Source organism: Ceratotherium simum, chromosome 24 (assembly GCF_057802395.1).
Source record: "Ceratotherium simum simum isolate JZ-2026a chromosome 24, ASM5780239v1, whole genome shotgun sequence".
Lineage (NCBI taxonomy): Eukaryota > Metazoa > Chordata > Mammalia > Perissodactyla > Rhinocerotidae > Ceratotherium > Ceratotherium simum.
The window spans coordinates 31,419,980-31,425,250 of NC_141923.1; the positions used below are offsets into that span (position 1 = coordinate 31,419,980).

The 5,271-nt window shown below is 42.6% G+C and overlaps 1 long non-coding RNA gene and 1 other non-coding gene across 2 annotated transcripts; both read right to left on the reverse strand.

The window, feature by feature from the left end:
* Positions 1 to 748: 748 nt before the first annotated feature.
* On the reverse strand, positions 749 to 3,797 carry LOC147913918 (uncharacterized). Its single transcript, XR_015556022.1, has 3 exons — positions 3,674 to 3,797; positions 1,972 to 2,083; positions 749 to 1,201 (listed from the first exon to the last, which is right to left on the reverse strand). It is a non-coding gene; the product is annotated as an uncharacterized LOC147913918 (long non-coding RNA).
* A 765-nt stretch (positions 3,798 to 4,562) lies between these two features.
* On the reverse strand, positions 4,563 to 4,671 carry LOC147913919 (U6 spliceosomal RNA). The gene has a single exon (XR_015556226.1). It is a non-coding gene; the product is annotated as a U6 spliceosomal RNA (small nuclear RNA).
* Between the last annotated feature and the right edge of the window lie 600 nt (positions 4,672 to 5,271).

Below are 5,271 nucleotides of genomic sequence, written 5' to 3' on the forward strand. Positions count from 1 at the left end.
CAAGATGGCATCAGGGAGTTCCATAGAGAAATTCTACCAAACCCTCAAAGAACAGATAATTCTAATACAAACTGTTTGAGAGAATGGAAAATGTTCAAATTCCTTGTATGAAACCACATGATAATAATAAAATCTGTCAAAGCTTGCTTGTACAAAACAAACCAACGATAGATCAGTCTCATGTATGGATATCCACTCTAAATTCAACAGGTCATTTAAAACAATATATCATGACAAGTGGAGTTCATTCCTGGAATGCCCAGATGATTCAATATTAGGAAAACTATTAATATAATTTATCATACTAATAGCTCTAAAGAGAAAATCATGTAATCATCTTCACAGACACTCAAATGACATTTGACAAAATCAATGTACCAATCTTGATCAAAACACACAATAAAGTAGGAATATATGGATCCTTCTCAACATGATCTATTTCATGCCTAGAGTAGAGTTAATAGGGAGGACGAGAGGCAGTCACACTAAACTCAAGAAGCAGCAAGTAGGCTGGCTATCACCACCATTATTTAATATTATCCTGGAGGTACTAGCCAACACAGTCAGAAAAGAGTAAGAAATTAAAGCATAAAACATGTTTTAAAAGAGGCTGAAATTATCATTATTTGAAAATATTACTCTATATCTATAGAACCCAAGAAAATCAATTGAAAATTCACTGCTAACAGTAAGAGCTCAGTATCCTAGTGGGATACAAAATAAACATACAAAATCAGTTGTTTTCACATATATATTTATATATGTGTGTGTGTATACATATATATATAAAACAGCAACTAGTTAGTAGATATAGCGGAAAATTTTTTTTTAATTTAAGAGACTACAAAAAAAGATAAAATACCTAGCAATAAACTTGACCAAAAGTGTACAAGGATACATGAAGAAAATGTTTATATGCTACTAAAAGACCCAAAAGGAGAAGTGATCCAGCAGAAACAAGAGGGTCAGCCGGGAAGCTTTTGCACTGGTCCATCCAGGCGATGAGCTCTAAGCAGTACAGGAAACCATGCGGCTTTCTGTTCCTGGGACTGGAAACTTCCTCAGTCACACCTTGTAGGCAAACTCTGGAGATTTCTTGAGGTGCTTCAGAGGTCAAGCAGAGAAGTGGGCCTCGCCTTTTCTCCACCAGGATGTGACTGAAGACCCCATAGCAGAGGGCTGGGCCGGGGCTCCGTCAGCTCTACAGGAGTGAGAGAGAGTAACCAGACCCTGAGCACTAAGCAGAAAGCCCACCACCTGCACCAGGCTTCAACTAGGAAGGTGAACGGGGCTAGGGTGAGAGGCAGGTGTGAGGAGGGGGGACCTCATCAGGACCAGCAGAACGGAGGGCAGGCCAGGCCAGCCTGGTAGCCTCATGTTACATGCCATCTCTGTGCCTCAGTGTGCTGTCTGTGAAATGGACTTAATGAGTGCCTTCCACGTGGGATTGTTGTGAGGATTAATGATATATTAAAGTGCTTAGAACAGTGCCCAGCCCCTGTGAACACCACAAATTACTGACTATCATTATACCACAGATTTAGGCAGCGGAATGGTGGTAGAGAAGTAATCTAGCACATTGTCTTCCAGCTGGCCCTTGGGCACCCCCTTCCAGAGCCTTGGGAGCAACATCCTCTATCTTGAGAATTTCTTCTGTGGAAATGTGAGGAGCACTGAGGGGGTCAGGTGCCTCTGAGGAGGGCATGCCAGGGAAACCACATGTGTCTCCTCCAGGTCCATGTGAGGTGGGGCCAATCGCTGCCGAATGGAAGAAGCGGGAAACCTTAGCTCTGGTCCCAGTTTGTCTACCTCTGAATGACCTGGGATGGGGTGGGGAAGTGAACCGCCAAGAGTACCTGACTTTCCCCCTGAGCTCCAGACCCACGCATCCTCAACCTCCCTGACATGGCTCCCGGAAATGCACTTGATGGACATGTCGAACTTAAAGTAGTCAAAACAGAAGTCTCTAACCTGCTGCTCCCACAGGGTTCCCATAGACAGAAGATGGCATTTCCGTGCATCCAGCTGCCCAGCCCAGACTCGGCACCATCTTCAACTCTCTCTTTCACTCCCCACAGCTCATCTGTTGGCAAAATCACATCGGCTGTGCCTTCAAAATGTATCCTGACCTCAGCCTCTTCTCACCCTTTCCACTTCTATTACCCTTGATCATCCAAGCCGCCAAGATTTCTGGCCCAGACCACTACAAAATCCTTCCATTAGTCTACCTCCCTCCGCTCTTGCCCTCCAGCAGCCAGTGATCCTTTTAAAACATACATTAGAACAGTTCATGAGCCCTTGCTTAAACCTTCCAATGGCTCTTGTCACCCTTAGAATACAATCCAAGAGGACAGGGACTTCATCTGTCTTGTTCAGTTTATTACCTACACATTACCACATTACCTACAACAGTGCCTGCCACACTGTTGGAACTTAATAAATATAACATTTGTTGAATGAATGAGGGAATGAATGAATACATGAATGAAGGAATTGGAATCCTTTAAAAGCTCAATTTCTCCGTTTCACAGATGTGGCCAATATGGGCCAGTGGGAATGTGGTCAGGCTAAAACAGGGCTGGTGAATCTTTTGTATCCTGTACAAAAAGAGCCTATAAATAGCATCTAACCCATTGCAAATTATTCAAAATTCAGTATAAACCAGATCATATGACTATCTTTTTTAATATTCATTTATGCCTGCAGTTGTTCAGTCATATCGTGGCTTTAGACATTTTTAGAGGCACTGTAGGGATATTACCTTTTCACCATGGGCCAGTAGTCGCAAGACTATTAAGTTACACACTCTGAAGTTGAATTTAATCACATGTGATGATGAAGGAGGCAGGGGTGCTGCAGTGGAAGGAGCATAGCCACCCGGTCGTGAATCCAGGCGGCAGCATCTGCTAACAGGATGCCCAAGTGCACATTGGCCAAAGCTTTGAACTGAGTGTGAAGCCCACTTCTGCCACTTACCAGCCGTGTGACCTTGGGCAGGTCACTTGGCTTCTCTGAACCTCAGCTTCCTTACATTAAAATGGTGGGAATAACATAATCTACCCCATAGAGTTGTCATGAAAATCAAATGAGATAGTACACGCAAATCACTTAGCAAAAACTGGGTCTTCAGTAAAGTGGTAAATGCTCAGTAAATATTGGCTGTTATTACAAATAATCTTGGGCATAAGCATTTGTGGATTAAATAAAATTACATGTAGAGTCTATACTGTGTATATAATAAACGTTAGTTCTCTCCTTTCAACCCCACCCCTCCCCCTCCCCCACTACCCACAGGGAGAGAGAAAACCAAGAATCTCCATTGCATAGATATTCGATGTTAGAAAAGTGAAATTTGACACTATGTGGACACTAGTTAGGGGAAAAAATGTAAAGGAAGAGTTACAAGACAAGATTAAAAAAACAACAACAAGCAAATAAACCCACAGGAAGCCTAGAGACTATTTAAAAGGCCACTTATTGGAAACCCAGGAAAAAGAACGTGCCAGAGACCAAAAATACCACGCACTCAAAACCAGCAAAGTCAAAGAAGAGTACCACAATGAAAAGAACGCTTTTCAAACACTGGCACGAGAGCCCGAGTACCCTACGTGGGAAGCCCACAAAACCCAGCAGCTGAGCAACGTTCAACAGCCAGCGTCTATCAAGTACCTACCATATAAACTGCGAATTGGGCCAAAAAGACTTTAAAGAGCACTTTGCAAAGAACTTCCGGGTCAATAAGAACTCCTTTCACTACATCACAAAGAGGAAGTGATCATCGTGCGAGCTGCTTACCCAAGTTTGAAAACGACAGAGGAAGCAGCAGGGGAAATGCAGCTGAGCCGTGGAAACCACGGGCTGCGTCAACAGGACAGGGGGCGGGGCTCTGGGCTTCAGGAGCTGAGGGCGCCGCAGGGGGCCGCACACAGCCCTCGAAGCATTCACCATCGGAGCAATTTCTCTTCTCTGTCTTTGTGTCATAACATTTATAAACCAGATTTACAGATATAATAGCTAAAACTTCTGTTTTTAAACAGCTTAAACAAACGTCCCTGGAGCTACTGAGGAGAGAGGCCAGAATTACACCTAAGAGGTATGCAGCACAATATTTTCAGGCTACTGAAACTCAGTTGATACAAACTCAATAAATGTGTCTTTGTTAAGAGGTCAAGTGCTCATGTCACAAGTTGTTGTGAAGCTGCTTCTGTGGGGCTCTTTCTTTTTTTTGTTTTTTTGTTTATTGCAGTAACATTGGTTTATAACATTGTAAAAATTTCAGGTGTACATCATTATACTTCTATTTCTGCATAGATTACATCATGTTCACCACTCAAATACCAATTACAACCCATCACCACACACATGTGCCGAATTATCCCTTTCACCCTCCTCCCTCCCCCCCGTCCCCTCTGGTAACCACCAATCCAATCTCTGTCTCCATGTGTTTGTTTATTGTTGTTATATCTACTACTTAATGAAGGAAATCATACGGTATTTGACCTTGTCCCTCTGACTTATTTCACTTTGCATAATACCCTCAATGTCCATCCATGTTGTCACAAAAAAATATGGAACGCTTCACAAATTTGCATGTCATCCTTGCGCAGGGGCCATACTAATCTTCTCTGTATCGTTCCAATTTTTTAGTATATGTGCTGCCGAAGCGAGCACTGTGGGGCTCTTTCAACGCTGTATGCAGGATGGAGGTAATCTGGAGTGCAGGTAATTAGTGAGTCTTAAATGACTCATAGTCCTCACAGTCAACTGCCTTTATCCGACTCTCAAACTTCATCTTTATTTGTGATCAAATCAAGTGCAATTAAAAATGTTTATTTTTGCCTTTGTGTTGAATGAGAATGTTCAGGCTTGAAAAGAGTATCCGCCGCAAATGCAAGTTCGTGAGTCACTTTTTTTTTTTTTCTTCTTTTTATCATCAAGCTCCGCAATGAAATCGTTCACTCATTTATGCATTTACCTTTGCCACAAGTCTTTGTTTGTTTTCTCTGCAAAGACAAACAACAGTTTCATTCTCTGCCTGAAAATTTTAGTGAGCACTTTGTCGCAGCTGAGATCACATTCACATATGTGCTGGCACAAGCTTTCAACTTTCTCTAAAAGGCCAGTACGCAGAATGCTGTCTTTACCCAGGTTATGTACTGTTTTTACCAGTGAGCAAACTGAGAACACTGATGCCCCCTGAGAAGATCAAGAATCAGCCCCTGTGGTGGTTAATTTTGTGTGTCAACTTGACTGGGCTAAGGGATGCCAAGA